Source organism: Nerophis ophidion, linkage group LG01, assembly GCF_033978795.1.
Source record: "Nerophis ophidion isolate RoL-2023_Sa linkage group LG01, RoL_Noph_v1.0, whole genome shotgun sequence".
NCBI lineage: Eukaryota > Metazoa > Chordata > Actinopteri > Syngnathiformes > Syngnathidae > Nerophis > Nerophis ophidion.
The window spans coordinates 17850976-17871881 of record NC_084611.1 but is presented as its reverse complement, the minus strand read 5'-3'; the positions used below and the strand labels follow the sequence as shown (position 1 = coordinate 17871881).

The window sequence follows — 20906 nt, the reverse complement described above, 5'->3', positions numbered from 1 at the left end:
TGCCATTACAAGTTTTAAGTTCATGTTTTATGTTTTTATGTTATTATTGTGGAATTAATGTGTTATTAAAAATGAATTAGAACCTCTAACCGATCCAACAATGTCAAAATCCCCCCCAAACTGGTCCCAATCATTTGTGCTACATTTGTGCTGCAAACATTTTAATTTGTGCCATTACAAGTTTTATGTAGGGTCACGTTTCATGTTTTGATGTTGTTTTTGTGTAATTAATGTGTTATTAATCACAAACTACAGAGCCCATACCTTTTACTATGTCGAAATCTCCCCAAACTTTTCCCAATCTTTTGTGCTTCAAAAATGTTTTTCTGTGCCATTTTTGGGGTTAATTAACGCATAATTATGTATACATATTGTAGGTAATTAGCAATTTTGTTATTAATGTGTAATCAACCTGTTATAAATTAGACCCACCCACCCCCACCCAAGTCCCCCAAACTTGTCCCAATCCTTTGTGCTACATTTGTGCTGCAAACATTCTCATTTCTGCCATTACAAGTTTTAAGTTCACTTGTCATGTTTTTATGTTATTATTGTGTAATTAATGTGTTATTAATCTTAAACTAGAGACCCCCCACTCTTTCTCCCAACTAGGTCAAAATCCCCCCCAAACTTGTCCCAATCATTTGTGCTACATTTCTGCTGCAAACATTTTCATTTCTGCCATTACAAGTTTTAAGTTCATGTTTTATGTTTGCATGTTATTATTGTGTAATTAATGTGTTATTAAAAATGAACTAGAACCTCTAACCGATCCAACAATGTCAAAATCCCCCCAAACTAGTCCCAATCATTTGTGCTACATTTGTGCTGCAAAAAATTTCATTTGTGACATAACAAGTTTTACGTAGGGTCACGTTTCATGTTTTAATGTTGTTTTTGTGTAAATAATGTGTTATTAATCACAAACTACAGAGCCCATACCCTTTACTATGTCAAAATCTCCCCAAACTTTTCCCAATCTTTTGTGCTTCAAAAATGTTTGTCTGTGCCTTTGTTTTTGTTAATTAACGCGTAATTATGTATATGTATTTTAGGTTATTACAATTTTTGTTATTAATATGTAATTAACATGTTATAATTTAGACCCCCCCCCCCTCCCCCACCCAAGTCCCCCAAACTTGTCCCAATCCTTTGTGCTACATTTGTGCTGCAAACATTTTCATTTCTGCCATTACAAGTTTTAAGTCTATTTTTCATGTTTTTATGTTATTATTGTGTAATTAATGTGTTATTGAAAATGAATTAGAACCTCTAACCGATCCAACAATGTCAAAATCCCCCCCAAACTGGTCCCAATCATTTGTGCTACATTTGTGCTGCAAATATTTTCATTTGTGACATTACAAGTTTTACGTAGGGTCACGTTTCATGTTTTAATGTTGTTTTTGTGTAATTAATGTGTTATTAATCACAAACTACAGAGCCCATACCCTTTAATATGTCAAAATCTCCCCAAACTTTTCCCAATCTTTTGTGCTTCAAAAATGTTTGTCTGTGCCTTTGTTTTTGTTAATTAACGTGTAATTATGTATATGTATTTTAGGTTATTACCATTTTTGTTATTAATGTGTAATTAACCTGTTGTAAATTAGACACCCTCCCCCCACCCAACTCCCCCAAACTTGTCCCAATCCTTTGTGCTACATTTGTGCTGCAAACATTCTCATTTCTGCCATTACAAGTTTTAAGTTCACTTGTCATGTTTTTATGGTATTATTGTGTAATTAATGTGTTATTAATCTTAAACTAGAGACCCCCCACTCTTTCCCCCAACTATGTCAAAATCCCCCCCAAACTTTTCCCAATCATTTGTGCTACTTTTCTGCTGTAAACATTTTCATTTCTGCCATTACAAGTTTTAAGTTCATGTTTTATGTTTTTATGTTATTATTGTGGAATTAATGTGTTATTAAAAATGAATTAGAACCTCTAACCGATCCAACAATGTCAAAATCCCCCCCAAACTGGTCCCAATCATTTGTGCTACATTTGTGCTGCAAACATTTTAATTTTTGCCATTACAAGTTTTATGTAGGGTCACGTTTCATGTTTTAATGTTGTTTTTGTGTAATTAATGTGTTATTAATCACAAACTACAGAGCCCATGCCCTTTACTATGTCAAAATCTCCCCAAACTTGTCCCAATTTTTGTGCTTCAAAAATGTTTGTCTGTGCCTTTGTTTTTGTTAATTAACGCGTAATTATGTATATGTATTTTAGGTTATTACCATTTTTGTTATTAATATGTAATTAACATGTTATAATTTAGACCCCCCTCCCCCACCCAAGTCCCCCAAACTTGTCCCAATCCTTTGTGCTACATTTGTGCTGCAAACATTTTCATTTCTGCAATTACAAGTTTTAAGTTCATTTTTCATGTTTTTATGTTATTATTGTGTAATTAATGTGTTATTAATCTTAAACTAGAGACCCCCCACTCTTTCTCCCAACTATGTCAAAATCCCCCCCAAACTTGTCCCAATCATTTGTGCTACATTTCTGCTGCAAACATTTTCATTTCTGTCATTACAAGTTTTAAGTTTATTTTTCATGGTTTTATGTTATTATTGTGGAATTAATGTGTTATTAAAAATGAATTAGAACCTCTAACCGATCCAACAATGTCAAAATCCCCCCAAACTGGTCCCAATCATTTGTGCTACATTTGTGCTGCAAACATTTTAATTTGTGCCATTACAAGTTTTATGTAGGGTCACGTTTCATGTTTTGATGTTGTTTTTGTGTAATTAATGTGTTATTAATCACAAACTACAGAGCTCATACCCTTTACTATGTCAAAATCTCCCCAAACTTGTCCCAATCTTTTGTGCTTCAAAAATGTTTGTCCGTGCCTTTGTTATTGTTAATTAACGCGTAATTATGTATACGTGTTTTAGGTTATTAGCATTTTTGTTATTAATGTGTAATTCACCTGTGGTAAATTAGACACCTTCACATTTCATGTTTGTATGTTATTATTGTGTCATTAATGTTATTAATCTTAAACTACAAACCCGCCCACTCTTTCTCCCAACTATGTCAAAATCCCCCCCAATTTGTCCCAATCATTTGTGCTGCAAACATTTTCATTCCTACCATTACAAGTTTTAAGTTCACGTTTTATGTTTTTATGCTATTATTGTGTAATTAATGTGTTATTAAAAATAAATTAGATCCCCCCCCCCCCTCACCCCAACTATGTCAAAATCCCTCTAAATTTGTCCTAATCATTTGTGCTGCAAACAATTTTATTCGTGCCATTACAGGTTTTACGTAGGTTCACGTTTCATGTTTTTTCTGTTATTATTGTGTAATTATTGTGTTATTAATCTGAAATTAAAGACCCCCTCCCAGCCTCTCCTTCCCCCCAACTATATCAAAATCCCACCCCAAACTTGTCCCAATCGTGTGTGCTACATCTGTGCTTCTTCAAGCAGCAAACATTTTCATTTGTGCCATTACAAGTTTTAGGTTCACGTTTCATATCTTTGTTATTATTCTGTATTATTCCCCAACTATCCAACTATATCAAAATCTCCCCGAACTTGTCCCAATCGTTTGTGCTGCAAAGATTCGAGCACCATTACAGTTTTTAGGTTTTTAACGTTTTTAGGTTTATGTCTAATTAACGTGTTATTACTCATAACTAGACTATCTCCAACCAGGTCACATTTTCCCCAAATGTGTCCCATTTGGTTGTGCTGCTTTTTGCTGCAACAATCTTTTACGGGTTTTAAGTCATTAACGTTTTGTTATTCACCTGTTTGAAATTTGCTTGTGCTGTTAGGTCAGGGGTCGGGAACCTTTTTGGCTGAGAGAGCCAAAAAGCCAAATATTTTTTTAAATGTATTTCCGTAAGAGCCATATAATATTTTTTTTAACACTGAACACAACTAAACGCGTGCATTTTTAAGTAAGACCAACATTTCTAAAGTATAATAAGTCCCTTATTCTTTGTAATAACATTGCTATTCTGAAGCTAACTGTGGAGGGGGCGTGGCCCGCGGGCCTGCAGCAAACTGGGGTGTGCCAGGACCGGCCTCAAAATCACCTGAGCCTTGTTATCTAATCACCTGTCGCTCTGTTATAGGCAGCAGCCAGGAGGAGAGACGGGGTTGGGGCTGGAGCCAGAGCGCGAGCGAGAACGAAACAGAAAAATACAATTGCTGGAAAGCAACTGAGAGACTTACTGCAAAATAAAACAATATTGTAACCCTGAAACGGGCTCTCATGTCGGTGCTTGGTGGTCTGAAGAACCCCCAGGAGGACAAGCCCCACACTAACGTTTAATAAATAAATAACTTTTTAACGCAACTTCTTGAACAGGTGCGGTAGTAAACGGATAAATGGACTAAAAATGCACGAGAATGTTTTATGTTTTGAACATTATTTTTAACACTTATTACAAGTGGAATTATTTATCACTTATCATGTTAAGCAATGTCAGCTCAGATTTATCCGAGAGCCAGATGCAGTCATCAAAAGAGCCACATCTGGCTCGCGAGCCATAGGTTCCCTACCCCTGTGTTGGGTTATAGGTTAATGTTTTATATATTGTTTTATGTTAATAACATGTAATTAACTCTTTATTAATCATAACTAAACACCGCCACCACCACTCCATCGCCAAACTATGTCAAAATCCGGCCAAAGTTGGGAGAGGGGGGGTGTATAACTTAAAAACTACACGGGAGTGACGGTCTCTGTTGTACTTGGTGCATTTGTAGGTTGACTAGGATGTAGTCGGTTGCTCTTTCTCAGGTGTTCTTCTTTTGGGATCCTGCTGATAAGAGATTCTAGCTGGCTGTAGAACTTGTCCTTGGTTTTCCTGGTGGCGCTGAGTGTTGGTGCATAGACACTGATTAGGTTGACTGGCCTAGTGGTGGTCTGGAGTCGGAGCGATAGACTTTCTGTGCCTTGTTGACAGGGTTCTATCTTTCCCAGTAGAGACTTCCGGACAGCAAATCCAACGCCATGCTCTCTGGTTCCATCAGCACTCTTCCCTTGCCAGAAGAACATCAAGTTATTTTCTCTGAGAGTCCATGAGTCGGCAAGCTACGTCTCCCGAAGTGCGGCAATGTCAACCTGCGGTCTCACGAGTTCATCGTTGATGACTGAGGTCTTCCGGACATTGCTGATGACCTGGAGGTTGTTAGACCAGTCCTGGTGTCATTGTTCTGACATTCCATGTGCCCAGCTTGAGGGGAGAAGTTTAGATCGTTGAATTTGAATTTCTTGTGTTGTTGCCTGGTGCGGCAATCGCAGTCCACATGTCGGATACTCGTACCCTAAGCCCTACGCACCCAGTAAGGCAGGCGGACTGTGGCGGGACAACCCCTATTTGGCTGGGGGCTACCCAGCTTGAGGCGGGCGGTAGTTGTCCAATGAGATATTGGGATCTCACCCACGGAGGAAAGCAACCCCTGGCACCAGCTCTACGCCAACCTCTGCTTCCCGTGTTGTTTCGATGCTTTGCAGCAAAGCTGGAGTTTCCTCTCCCAGGCACTAGCTTGGGCAAGGAGGTATGGAGAATCAGTTGTTGCCCATGCAGCAGATTCCCTGGTACAGACTCTCTCTGCCGTCCGGGTTCCATGGACCTCTAAACACAGACATGACATCGAGCAGTTTTGACTTTGTTTATTTTTTCAAGTAAACTCAGTCTCGTAGGGTCGCTTTTCAGCTCCTCTTCCCTGCGCGTTCTTCGGTTTGCTTTTCAGCCTCTCGTTCTCTGTCTCTTCCGCGCTGCATCCACAGCTGGCTCTCCAACTCCTTCCTCTCAGTCGTTCCCGGCTGCCGCCCTTTTACACACTGCGAGGAGATTATACAATTGTGCCCAGGTGGGGAATCCGTGCGGACTGGACACTGGCCGAGAGTTAGTGGGTGGCCGAGGGTGGAGTCGGCTCTCTGGGTTGCTTTGTTGGGTCCGCTCCTGTCTCTGGCCATGCTGCCCACACGCCAGCAGACGATGGCGTGGAACACCGCAGAGGCCGCCACAGTGTAAATGTTTTGTTGTTATTGTTGTTTTTACTTTTATAGCTGTATGTTGAAACGGCTGGTTGCATCAGCTCTGCTCTTTTATTGTCTTTAAAGGGCTACTGAAACCCACTACTACCGACCACGCAGTCTGATAGTTTATATATCAATGATGAAATATTAACATTGCAACACATGCCAATACGGCCTTTTTAGTTTACTAAATTACAATTTGAAATTTCCCGCGGAGTTTCTTGTTGAAAACGTCGCGGAATGATGACGCATGCGCGTGACGCCACGGACTGTAGAGGACATAGTCACGCTTGGACTTGGTCTTGGGTTGTTTTCCCGAGGTGCAAAGCGAATGGAGTGGAAACGGCGTGAAGGTAGGTACATAATTTATTTACTCATAAACTAAAACAGGAACAAACAAAAAGCGCTCACAATGGAGGTACAAAACTTGGGCTATGAAACAAAAGACAAGCACAAAGGCTATATACTATAAAGATGAAACAAAACACTTGTGCTATGGCATGAATGACAAAAACTTACGTGGACAAAATGAACAGCATAGCAAGGCATGAAGCAGATAATCGAGGCCGTGAAGGAGGTGATGTTGCCAGACTGACTACCTGGTAACTGTGGCTTAAATAATGAACATGATAAGTGAAAACAGGTGTGAGACAAGACAGGTGTAATATGGCCATACAAAACTCATGATCAGACATGACAGAAAACTAAATCAGTTGGCATGGTAAGACAAACAAGGAAATGCAAAACAGAACTGAATGTCCAAAAAACTAAACATAGCATGAGCAAAACAAAGCATGAACCATAGGCGTGACACATATAAGCGCAGCACCATTTGCGGCTAAAAGTCGTCTCTTTTAATCGCATAATTACACAGTATTGTGGACATCTGTGTTGCTGAATCTTTTGCAATTTGTTCAATTAATGATGGAGAAGTCAAAGTAGAAAGATGGAGTTGGGAAGCTTTAGCCTTTAGCCACACAAACACACGGTGTTTCCTTGTTTAAAATTCCCGAAGGTGAAGCTTTACTATGGATCAGAGCAGTCAAGCGAACATGGATCCCGACCACTTGTCAACCGGCAGGTTTTGGTGAGAAAATCGTGGTAAAAAGTCGGCCTTTTACCGGAGATCAGCTGAGCATGCGCCGTCCGTGCAGCTGCCGTCGACTTCCCTCAGACACTGGCGTCAAGACACCCGTGGACACTCCCCTCCGACTATCAGGTACTATTTAATCCCACCAAAACACTAGCAACACAATAGAAAGATAAGGGATTTCCCAGAATTATCCTAGTAAATGGGTCTAAAAACATCTGAATCCGTCCCAATGCAATCGCCTTTTTTTTAACTTTATTTTGTTAATTTTTATTTTTTCTAGTCCTTCGCTATCAATATCATCATCCACAAATCTTTCATCCTCGCTCAAATTAATGGGGAAATTGTCGTTTTCTCGGTCCGAATAGCTCTTGCTGCTGGAGGCTCCCATTATAAACAATGTGAGGACGTGAGGAGCCCTCACCCTTGTGACGTCATCGTCTGCGACTTTCGGTAAAGGCAAGGCTTTTTTATTACCGACCAAAAGTTACAAACTTCATCGTCGACGTTCTCTATTAAATCCTTTCAGCAAACATATGGCAATATCGCGAAATGATCAAGTATGACACATAGAATGGACCTGCTATCCCCGTTTAAATAAGAAAATATCATTTCAGTAGGCCTTTAATATCCTTTGTGTTGTTTTATGTTTAATGTTTCCCTCTTACACACATCCTCATGTGTGCTATGGCTATTAGTTTTTTCCCCCTTGGCCTCAGTCTGGACCTCCTCTCCAGGGGGCCAGGCTTCGACTGTTTTTTTTTTTGTTTCTTTTTCTAACCCCCCGCCCTAGTGTTAACCTGTTTCTCACCTTTTTTGTAAGGGGCGTCGGATAAAAAGAGCACACCTCCCTCCCCCCATTCTCACCACATTCTAGAGAGGCACTATAGAGAGCCTGCTGACCAACATTATCTCTGTCTGGTCCGGAGCCTGCAATGCCTCAGACTGGAAGTCTCTCCAGACAGTGGTGAGGACGGCGGAAAAGATTATCAGGACTCCTCTTCCTCCTATCCAGGAGATCGCAAAAAGCCGCTGCCTGACCAGAGCTCAGAAAATCTGCAAGGACTCCTCCCATCCCCACTGTTTTCACTGCTGGACTCTAGGAAGAGATTCCGCAGCCTCCGTAGCAGAACCTCCAGGTTCTGTAACAACTTCTTCCCTCAGGCCGTAAGACTCTTGAACGCATCATAATTAAATCATCCCCTCTACTCCCCCCAAAATGGATTAACTCGCTGGAATAAAAAATACAATATAACATACATCCATAAACATGGACGCATGTGAAAAAGTGCAATATATATTTTGTACAGTAATCTATTTATTTATATCTGCACCTTATTGCTTCTTTTTTTTTTTTTTTATAATCCTGCACGTGGATCGTGAGATCTACAGGCGGATCGGTGTGGCGTCTTCAGTAATGCGGACGTTGTACCGATCCGTTGTGGTGAAGAAGGAGCTGAGCCGGAAGGCAAAGCTCTCAATTTACCGGTCGATCTACGTTCCCATCCTCACCTACGGTCATGAGCTTTGGGTCATGACCGAAAGGATAAGATCACGGGTACAAGCGGCCGAAATGAGTTTCCTCCGCCGGGTGGCGGGGCTCTCCCTTAGAGATAGGGTGAGAAGCTCTGTCATCCGGGAGGAACTCAAAGTATAGCTGCTGCTCCTCCACATCGAGAGGAGCCAGATGAGGTGGCTCGGGCATCTGGTCAGGATGCCACCCGAACGCCTCCCTAGGGAGGTGTTTAGGGCACGTCCAACCGGTAGGAGGCCACGGGGAAGAGCTAGACGAAGTGGCTGGGGAGAGGGAAGTCTGGGTTTCCCTGCTTAGGCTGTTGCCCCCGCGACCCGACCTCGGATAAGCGGAAGAAGATGGATGGATATCCTGCACTTCCAAGAGCTAATGCAACAAAATTTCGTTCTTATTTGTACTGTAAAGTTGAAATTTGATTGACAATAAAAAGGAAGTCTAAGTCTAAGTTGATCCTGTTCTGTCTCCCTGTAATGTTTGTCTGACCTTGAATGGGATTGTGCTGAAAATCTTAATTTCCCCTCAGGGATTAATTAAGAATTTCTGATCCCACTTCCAAAGACATGCACCTGGGGTTAGGTTGATTGGCAACACTAAATTGGCCCTAGTGTGTGAATGTGAGTGTGAATATTGTCTGTCCATCTGTGTTGGCCCTGCGATGAGGTGGCGACTTGTCCAGGGTGTACCCCGCCTTCTGCCCGATTGTAGCTGAGATAGGCGCCAGCGCCCCCCGCGACCCCGAAAGGGAATAAGCGGTAGAAAATGGATGATTCTGATTTTGATTCTGATTTTGACATCGACCCACCTCGCTGCTGGCCCGCCGGCCACGCCTCCTCACATCCCCCATTTCCACTCAGCTGATGGATCCAAGGGAAAGTCAAAACCGATACTTCTTGGCATCAGTGGCGTGGCAGAAGTTGCTGGAATGATAATGAAGAGAAGGTCAGACCGCCTTGGGGACTCCGGCTCCAGATTTGATGTCAGGGTTATCCAAAACCTGCCCGCAAGGCAGTGGGAGACTCGTCTCTCTACCCGTGCAGGTCCATGTAGACCTGCCCACTCCCCTCACCATAGTTAAATCGAAAAATTTTGCAGCACAAATGAATGGAACAAGTTTGGAGAGATTTTGCCATTGTCAACATTACACAGGGTGTGTCAGAAAGAGAGAGAGAGAGAGAGAGAAAGAGACGGAGTATTACACCTCAATCATTCAAGCTGTCATTCCCAGTTCCTGCTTCTTCCTCCTCGTTTTCTTCCCTCCTGCTCCGGCTTTAATTTGTGAGTTTAATTTCCCCCGTGTCACCACCACTGAGATAAGGAGGAAGTGGCCGCTTCATTACGCGGGAGGCGTCATCACTCACTTTGCGTGAAAACACAGATTGATTCCGGTTATCTAATGCGTTACGTAACACTGCCAGCGATACGTCCAGCATTACTTTCCCTCACGTTAGGCCAATGGAGCGTGACAGTGAGCACACGTTCACATGTACTCCATCCCCGGGCAGAAATCATATTTCAAAACCGAAATATGTTCAAAGTACGGCCCAGGGGCCATTTTTTTGCCCACAGCTAATATTTTAATGGCTTGTGACAAAAAGCTATTTATCATTCTCATTTGAAACCAATACAGTTGGGAATTGATACCAGTAGCAATTCTCTGTACTTTATTAAAATATCTGCTGATAAAATTGCATTTTTATTTGAAAATGAGCTAGTTATGATTACCGATGTCCAGTTGTTTCATTGTCACGGCCCCCCTGACACCCCTTCTTAACTGTCTATGGGACGTCAAGGCTTGGTTAGTCCAGAATTTTTTAATAATGAATGAGGGAAAAACGGAAATTTTAGTTTTTGGTCCAGCCCTCACTGACTTGGGACCATTGCAAAATGATGTGCGTCCCAAAGTCACCAGCCTTGGCGTCACTATAGACAGCGATTTTAAACTAGACAAACAAGTCAATGGCGTTTTTAAATCGTGTTTTTATCACCTTCGTCTTTTAGTAAAGGTTAAACCGTTTTTATCTTTTAACCTTTTTGAACAAGTCGTGCATGCTTTTATTTCAAGTCGCCTGGACTACTGCAATGCACTTTATGCTGGCATTAGCCAAAAAGCTCTCTCCCGGTTGCAGTTAGTCCAGAACGCGGCAGCACGACTTTTAACAGGGGCCAGGAAACGCCAGCATATAACCCCAATTCTTCAGAGTTTGCACTGGCTCCCTGTTAATTTTAGAGCTGATTTTAAAACATTGCTGTTTGTTTTTAAATCTTTACATGGACTGGCACCTCAATATATCTCGGACCTTATCCAAATTTACATTCCTGCGCGCGCTCTGAGGTCCAAGAGCCAGTTCCAGCTCGTGGTGCCCAAGACCAGACTTAAGACCAGGGGAGACGGGGCCTTCTCTGTGGTCGGCCCTAAGCTCTGGAACACTCTGCCCCTCCATGTTCAAACTGCTTCCACAGTGGAGTGTTTTAGGTCTCGTCTTAAGACCCACTTTTATTCTTTGGCTTTTAACACTACGTGAGTTGTGTGGTCCTCTGTTCTCTGTTGTCCTCTGTGTTTTTTATACACTTTGATTTCTATTTTACTGTTTTAATTAATTTTACCCTTTAAAATAGTTTTTAATCATATTTGTTTTTGTATTGTTTTTATTGGTTTTATATTTATTTATTTTATGTTTTTATTCAGTCATTGGTGGAGCATAATATATATATATATACTTTTTTTATTTATTTATTTATTTATTTTTTACAATTGTTTTTAACATGGCTGTGCAGCACTTTGGAAACGTTATTGTTGTTTAAATGTGCTATATAAATAAAGTGGATTGGATTGGATTGTCACATTTGCATGTATAGGACACTCAGTTGCAATTACAGTTGCAAATCCAAGACAGTAGTGAATTGTTGATGGCGGGTTGTTTTGTTGTTGCGCCCTAACAAGTGTGGACACTGTAAGTATTGCACTGTTCACAAAGCAGCTGTTTAAAGGCCTACTGAAACCCACTACTACCGACCACGCAGTCTGATATTTTATATATCAATGATGAAATATTAACATTGCAACACATGCCGATACGCCCTTTTTAGTTTACTTAATTACAATTTTACATTTCCCGGGAGTTTCGTCTTCGAAACGTCGTGTAATGATGACGTGTACGCAAGACGTCACGGGTTTTTAGGAAGTATGAGCGCTGCGCACACACACGGCTAAAAGTCGTCTGCTTTAACGGCATAATTATACAGTTTTTTGGACATCTGTGTTGCTGAATCTTTTGCAATTTGTTCAATTAATAAAGGAGAAGTCAAAGTAGAAAGATGGAGTTGGGAAGCTTTAGCCTTTAGCCACACAAACACACGGTGATTCCTTGTTTAAAATTCCCGGAGGTGAAATTTTACTATGGATCAGAGCGGTCAAGCGAACATGGATCCCGACCACATGTCAACCAGCAGGTTTCGGTGAGAAAATTGTGGTTAAAAAGTCAGTTCTTGCCGGAGATAAGCTGAGCTTGTGCCGTCCCTACAGCTGCTGTAGACTTCCCTGAGACATTGGCGTCAACACACCTGTGGACACACCCTTCCGACTATCAGGTACTATTAAACTCACTAAAACACTAGCAACACAATAGAAAGATAAGGGATTTCCCAGAATTAACCTAGTAAATGTGTCTAAAAACATCGGAATCCGTCCCAATGCAATCGCGTTTTTTTTTTGTTTGTTTGTTTTCTAGTCCGTCGCTATCAATATCCTCAATCACGAATCTTTCATCCTCGCTCAAATTAATGGGGAAATTGTCGTTTTCTCGGTCCGAATGCACTTTTTGTTGGGGGCTCCCATTAAAAACAATGTGAATACGTGAGGAGCCATCAAACATGTGACGTCATCGTCTGCGACTTCCGGTAGAGGCAGGGCTTTTCTCTTATTACCGAAATTTGCGCACTTTATCGTCGATGTTCTCTACTAAATCCTTTCAGCAAAAATATGGCAATATCGCGAAATGATCAAGTATGACACATAGAATGGACCTGCTATCCCCGTTTAAATAAGAAAATCTCATTTCAGTAGGCCTTTAAAGTAAAGTTAAAGTACCAAAGGTTGTCACACACACACTAGGTGTGGTGAAATGTGTCCTCTGAATTCGACCCATCCCTTTGATCACCCCCTGGGAGGTGAGGGGAGCAGTGGGCAGCAGCGGTGCCGCGCCTGGGAATCATTTATGGTGATTTAACCCCCAATTCTAACACTTGATGCTGAGTGCCAAGCAGGGAGGTAATTGGTCCCATTTTTATAGTCTTTGGTATGACTCGGCCGGGGTTTGAACTCACAACCTACCGATCTCAGGGCGGACACTCTAACCATTAGGCCACTGAGGCGGGCGGCATAGCTCGGTTGGTAGAGTGGCCGTGCCAGCAACTTGAGAGTTGCAGGTTCGATTCCCGCTTGTGCCATCCTAGTTACTGCTGTTGTGTCCTTGGGCAAGACACTTTACCCACCTGCTCCCAGTGCCACCCACACTGGTTTAAATGTAACTTAGATATTGGGTGTCACTATGTAAAGCACTTTGAGTCACTTGAGAAAAGCGCTATATAAATATAATTCACTTCACTTCACTGAGCAAATTGTTGATGGCGGGTTGTTTTGTTGTTGCGCCCTAACAAGTGTTGACACTGTAAGTATTGCACTTTTCTCAAAGCAGCTGTTTGATGGTAGCGTAAATCTTAGTTGTATTTTTGATTTACTCATTCATTTGATGGTGTTGAAATTGCCATGTGAAATAACTAATGCTGAACAGTAGCATGTCAATTTGTTTTTTTTTATTTATGTAGTGGCTGCTGTTGGCAGAAGCTTTGTCCTCTTGTGTCATTATTTTGTGTTTGCGATGTATCCCTCTTGTTTTCATGTTGTCACAAAGTATTGGTGACGAACCCCAAGATGCAGAGACGGCAGGCTTGGTGCCGGAAAATCAATCAATCAATCAATCAATGTTTACTTATATAGCCCTAAATCACTAGTGTCTCAAAGGGCTGCACAAACCACTACGACATCCTCGGTAGGCCCACATAAGGGCAAGGAATACTCACACCCAGTGGGACGTCGGTAACAATGATGACTATGAGAACCTTGGAGGGGAGGAAAGCAATGGATGTCGAGCGGGTCTAACATGATACTGTGAAAGTTTAATCCATAATGGATCCAACACAGTCGCAAGAGTCCAGTCCAAAGCGGATCCGACACAGCAGCGAGAGTCCCGTTCACAGCGGAGCCAGCAGGAAACCATCCCAAGGGGAGGCGGATCAGCAGCGCAGAGATGTCCCCAGCCGATACACAGGCAAGCAGTACATGGCCACCGGATCGGACCGGACCCCCTCCACAAGGGAGAGTGGGACATAGGAGAAAAAGAAAAGAAACGGCAGATCAACTGGTCTAAAAAGGGAGTCTAAACATAATCTAATGTCCAAAAATCAAGAAAAAACACAAACCAGGTACCAGGAACAGGCAAACCGGAAACAGGAAAGAGGAACCAGCAAACAGGAAACGAGTAACAAAAAGACAGAAAGCTGCAAACAGCTACAGGATACAGGTTACATCTTACCGATCGTAGATTACAGCTACAACGACAACGACAGTCCTGGCCCACCGGAGATGATGGTGGTGTCTGCAGGCCCACCGGAGATGATGGTGGTGTCTGCAGGCCCACCGGAGATGATGTGGCGTCTGCTGGCCCACCGGAGTGGATGATGGTATCTGCAGGCCCACCGGAGATGATGTGGCGTCTGCTGGCCCACCGGAGTGGATGATGGTATCTGCAGGCCCACCGGAGATGATGGTGGCGTCTGCTGGCCCACCTGAGTGGATGATGGCATCTGCTGGCCCACCTGAGTGGATGATGGCATCTGCAGGCCCACCGGAGTGGATGGTGGTGTCTGCAGGCCCATCGGAGATGATGGTGGTGTCTGCAGGCCCACCGGAGATGATGTGGCGTCTGCTGGCCCACCGGAGTGGATGATGGTATCTGCAGGCCCACCGGAGATGATGGTGGCGTCTGCTGGCCCACCTGAGTGGATGATGGCATCTGCTGGCCCACCTGAGTGGATGATGGCATCTGCAGGCCCACCGGAGTGGATGGTGGTGTCTCCAGGCCCATCGGAGATGATGGTGGTGTCTGCAGGCCCACCGGAGATGATGGCGGCGTCTGCTGGCCCACCGGAGTGGATGATGGTATCTGCAGGCCCACCGGAGATGATGGTGGCATCTGCTGGCCCACCTGAGTGGATGATGGCATCTGCTGGCCCACCTGAGTGAATGATGGCATCTGCAGGCCCACCGGAGTGGATGGTGCCATCTGCAGGCCCACTGAAGATGATGGTGGCGTCTGCAGGCCCACCGGAGTGGATGGTGGTGTCTGCAGGCCCACCGGAGATGATGGTGGTGTCTGCAGGCCCACCGGAGATGATGGTGCAGTCTGTTGCAGATCCACTGGGGTGAGAAGTCGCTGTGCCTCCCCAGCTGCGCAGCTACTCATAGCCCCCCCCTCAGGGGAGACATCACAGATGTTCCCAGATAGGCCCACAGACGACAGGGATGGTTGGGAGAGGGCTTGAAATGAGGCCGAAGTTTTCCTCAATCAGCGCCAGAATACCGTCAAGCCTCTCCGTCATCGAAATCTCCGCGGGGTTCGTATTTGGCTGGAGTATCCTGTCACAAAGTGTAGGTGACGAACCCCAAGACGCAGAGATGGCAGGTCTAAATAGCAGCTGGCTGATTGACACCAGGTGTGGCCAGGTGCCAATCAGCCACAGCTGAAGGGAGAAAAGCAGGAAACAACTAAAAGAAGAGCGCTGAGAGGAAATAAAGACAAACAGAGGAAAAACCAAAACATAACTAAACTGTCAGTGACAAACCTGACACATGTGGGAGGTTTTGTGTGCCTTTGGGTTTGGAACCCTTTGGGATTGTGCAATAAGGGGTGCCACTTTTGTGACTTTTGCAGTGCTTTTTTGTGGACTTCTGGATCTGGCTCCCGGGAGCCTTTTGACCATGAAGACTAGCTGCTGGGTCTCTGCCACAGCAGACTCCATTTGGAGAGACTTGGGGAGATGCGGATGAGGAGACAGGGCTGCGGAGCTGGCACTGAGTGGACAAGCTTCAGTGTCTTGGCTGAATGAGGGTGTGTCGGACACCTCGGTCTCCTTGGGCGTATCCTCGCTCATCTGTGCGGACTGGACACTGGCCGAGAGTTAATGGGCGGCCGAGGGTAGAGTGGGTTCTCTTGTTTGCTTGTTTCTTCTCCTGTCTCTGGCCATGCTCCCGCCTCCCCAGCGGACGATGGCGTGGAAGCCACCACAGTGTATATGTTTTTTTGTTTTTCTTTGTTTTACTTTTGTGGTTGTGTGTAGAAGTGACTGGTTGCATCTGTTCTGCTCTTAAAATGTATTTAATGTCCTTTGTGTTCTTTGATGTTTCCCTCTTACACACGTTTGTGTGCTATGGCTTTTAAGTTTTTTTCCCTGGACCTCAGTCTGGACGCCCTCTCCAGGGCCCAGGCTTAGACAGATTTTTTTTCCTGTTTCTTAACTTTTTTGTAAGGGGCGCCGGAAGTTGGCAGACCCGTCAGCGATCCTGTTCTGTCTCCCCGTAATGTTTGTCTGCTCTTGAATGGGATTGTGCTGTAAATCTTCATTTCCCTTCGGGGATTATTAAAGTTTTTGTAATTCTAGTCCCCGCCTTCCGTCCGATTGTAGCTGAGATAGGCGCCAGCGCCCCCCGCGACCCCAAAAGGGAATAAGCGGTAGAAAATGGATGGATGGATGGATAGTTCTAAAAGCAAAGCCAGCATCAAGCTAGCGCAGTTTTGGAAAAGTGGAGCCTTACTTTACATAGGTTGGAAAGCTTTTTGAGTCAATTGCTTTGTTGGCAATAAAAACTGCAACATTAACTCGAGCTAGTTTGGCTAAGTCCGCTCTTATCGGAGTCGGCAACGTGGCGTAACGTCACATGTGACCCAGGTACCGTAACATGGCACCATTGGATTTTACAGTAAACAGTGCTTGGTAGGACCGGCGTGATTCTGGCCACCGTAGATTAAATCGTTGAGTAGCAACATGCTTGTCTATCATTTTCTTGGTTAGCTCTCAACAGAGGCGGTCGCATTTCCTTCCCTCGTCTTGTTTTTAGTCTTAACTGTCTAAGAGTCTCTTTTTTGCACTGTTGTCTAAAAATCTCAACATGAAATTGAACAACCGGACTCTCAACTCTTTACACAAGATCTTCTTGACGAGAAGCACATGTTTGGGAGATCCTGCCTGTCCTAACTGGTAAACGAGGGACTCTTGGGAGAAGTGGCGAGTCCTGCGTCTAACAGTGTTTTCCATCGATAACGTGGAAGCTATTCGGAACTGTTGATACCAAGGCATCAGCTAAATGAATTGAGCATTTCGCTGGTTAATCGACAAATTTGGAACACGTTCAAGGAGCCCACAGGCTGCCCGTCGCGATGGATGAAATGGGCAAGCTGTGGGAACCCAGACTTTAGCGAGTTCGGAATTGAATATAAAATTGGATAAAATTTCCGAGAAGCTTTCCGCTCTGAGGGAAAATTATGATCGATTAGAGTGCTAGGATAGACAAACCATTGGAATGTGTCTGCTGGCCTGACACCGACGACAATCCTTATCTACAATTTGACTCCCTTGCAAATGGCTTCGGCCAGGCCGTGCGTAAACGTCCCAGTGAGACCAGTGCAGCGAAAGACGCCCTGAACACGCTCTCTTTTTCAAGAACACCTCAGATGTTGAACTCTGTTCTGTGAATGCCGAGCTGAGCGACCTCCATGCCTATAGACATAACACACACTCCTGAAGGTGCCCCATAATTTTATATATATATATATATATATATATATGCATACACATGTATATATACATATACATATATATATATATATATATATATATATATATATATATATATATATATATATATATATATATATATATATATATATATATATATATATATATATATATATATATATATATATATATATATATATATAGGGACGGCGTGGCGCAGTGGGAGAGTGGCCGTGTGCAACCCGAGGGTCCCGGGTTCAAATCCCACCTAGTACCAACCTCGTCACGTCCGTTGTGTCCTGAGCAAGACACTTCACCCTTGCTCCTGATGGGTGCTGGTTGGCGCCTTGCATGGCAGGTCCCTCCATCAGTGTGTGAATGTGTGTGTGAATGGGTAAATGTGGAAGTAGTGTCAAAGCGCTTTGAGTACCTTGAAGGTAGAAAAGCGCTATACAAGTACAACCCATTTATCATTTATATATATATATATATACATACATACATACATACAGTATATATACACACATATATATATTTATACGTATATGTATATATATATGTATATGTGTATATATATATATGTTTGTATGTATGTATGTTTGTATGTATATATGTATATATATATATATATATATATATATATATATATATATATATATATATATACACACATATGTATATGCGTGTGTGTGAACAAAGTTTATGATAAAGTGCATATATTTTACAGTATGTTCAAAAAGTACTACTTCTGTTGTTGATCACGGCAAATTAAAAGTGTGATTTATCTGATTTTAAAAAATTCATTGTTTGGCAGGAATTTTGCTAAAATGTGTCCCTTTTCTGGGCACTCAAGGACACACTACAATGCAGGAAAACACAGTAACTACAAGTACAAAATATATAATAAAAATATGAAAATATTACCAAATATTTTTCAAACTGTTCAATTTTTTTTTTCTTTGCGTTTCTTTTTTTTTTCTTTTTGGCTGAATGCTCACAACGAACCCACTCCGATGAAAAAATAACCTTCCTGGCGCCGGTGAAAAATGACCCGGCGTTCAGTAAAAGTGCGGCAGCCTCAATAGCAAGTTACATAAACTCCAAAATAAAGCCTCAGACCCCCCCCCCCCGCGCCCCAAAGAACAATACCGAGAGTGACCTAAAAAAACACAGACACCGTGAACCAGATAGATTATACGTGCATCTGTTGAAAATGACCATTGAGACGGTGAGAATTAAAGCGCTGCCATCTGGCCGTGTGGAGGTACAGTGGAAAGTTTCATGCTTGTTGTGGCGAGCGAGGCAGGTATAAATCTCACACAATGCCCCCTTCCACTGGCTTGCTCAAAAGGATTGGCTATGCTTTGGCACTGGGGGGGTGGGGGGGGGCTTTGTGTCAGGCAGGTCAGCTGTTGCTCCAAAACTAGGGTGATACCCCCAACACACACACACACACACACACGACAAAGAAGTGCAAACACTCCAGATGAAAGAACGCGACTATGCACCGCACACACACACACACACACACCCTCGCTCCTAAATCACGCTGACTGCTCAATAAAATATTAAACATTCCTCACTTTAATACTCATAAAAGTGAAATGAAACCATCACTCCGAGGAAAGTGAATCTAAATAATAAAGTGGACTGACTGACACAATGAGCTCCCATACAAAAGCTGCAATAAAACCCAAAGACAGCATTGACTTTTTATACTGTTAATGATTTATTTAAGTTTGATGGTAAAATTAACACCCGTGTGACAAAACTGAGCATTTGAGGTTAATCATGCACGAATAAGTACAAACCCCGTTTCCATATGAGTTGGGAAATTGTGTTAGATGTAAATATAAACGGAATACAATGATCTGCAAATAATTTTCAACCCATATTCAATAGAATGCACTACAAGGAAAACATATTTGATGTTCAATCTCATAAACTTTATTTCTTTTTTGCAAACAATAATTAATTCAGAATTTCATGGCTGAAACACGTGCCAAAGTAGTTGGGAAAGGCCATGTTCACCATTGTGTTACATCACCTTTTCTTTTACCAACACTCAATAAACGTTTGGGAACTGAGGAAACTAATTATTGAAGCTTTGAAAGTGGAATTCTTTCCCATTCTTGTTTTATGTAGAGCTTCAGTCGTTCAACAGTCCGGGGTCTTCGCTGTCGTATTTTACACTTCATAATGCGCCACACATTTTCCATGGGAGACAGGTCTGGACTGCAGGCGGGCCAGGAAAGTACCCGCACACTTTTTTTTATGAAGCCACGCTGTTGTAACACTTGTCTTGTTGAAATAAGCAGGGGCGTCCATGATAACGTTGCTTGGATGACAACATATGTTGCTCCAAAACCTGTATGGACCTTTCAGCATTAATGGTGCCTTCACACATGTGTAAGTTACCCATGCCTTGGGCACTAATACACCCCCATACGATCACAGATGCTGGCTTTTGAACTTTGCGCCTATAACAATCCGAATGGTTATTTCCCTCTTTTTTTCTGGAGGACACCACGTCCTCTGTTTCCAAATATAATTCGAAATGTGGACTCGCCAGACCATAGAAGACTTTTCCTCTTTGCATCAGTCCATCTCAGATGAGCTCGGGCCCAGCAAAGCCGGCGGCGTTTCAGAGTGTTGTTGATAAATGGGTTTGGCTTTGCATAGTAGAGTTTTACCTTGCACTTACAGATGTAGCGACCAACTGTAGTTACTGACAGTGGTTTTATGAAGTGTTCCTAAGCCCATGTGGTGATATCCTTTACACACTGGTGTCGTTTTTTTGATACAGAACCACCTGAGGGATCAAAGGTCCGTAATATCATCGCTTACGTGCATTTATCCAAAATGGATACATGGATGATACAGCAGAGGATTGGGAGAATGTCATGTGGTCAGAGGAAACCAAAGTAGAATTTTTTTTGGTATAAACTCAACTCGTCGTGTTTGGAGGAAGAAGAATACTGAGTTGCACCCCAGGTACACCAGACCTACTGTGAAGCATGGGGGTGGAAACATCATGCTTTGGGGCTGTTTTTCTGGTAAGGGGACAGGACGAATGATCCGTGTTAAGGAAAGAATGAATGGGGCCATGTATCGTGAGATTTTGAGCCAAAACCTCCTTCCATCAGTGAGAGCTTTGAAGGGTTGACCAAATACTTATTTTCCAGCATAATTTACAAATAAATTCTTTAAAATTCCTACAATGTGAATTCCTGGATTGTTTTTTTCAGATTCTGTCTCTCACAGTTGAAGTGTACCTATGATGAAAATTACAGACCTCTGTCATCATTTTAAGTGGGAGAACTTGCACAATCGGCGGCTGACTAAATACTTTTTTGCCCCACTGTATATGCACATTTAGCCCCAAGTCAAAAAGTCTGGCCACCC

General features: G+C 43.0%; 1 protein-coding gene across 4 annotated transcripts in view; it reads left to right on the top strand.

The window, feature by feature from the left end:
- The window catches only part of lzts1 (leucine zipper, putative tumor suppressor 1), a 96168-nt gene that overhangs the window by 22097 nt on the left and 53165 nt on the right, over nucleotides 1-20906 (top strand). Inside the window, exon 2 of one of the 4 annotated variants that reach the window (XM_061897659.1) lies at nucleotides 12175-12239. The exons of the other annotated variants lie outside the window; for them this stretch is intronic. The gene's annotated coding sequence lies outside the window, so the exon portion shown is untranslated. The remainder of the gene's footprint in view (nucleotides 1-12174; nucleotides 12240-20906) is intronic. 4 annotated transcript variants of the gene reach the window in all.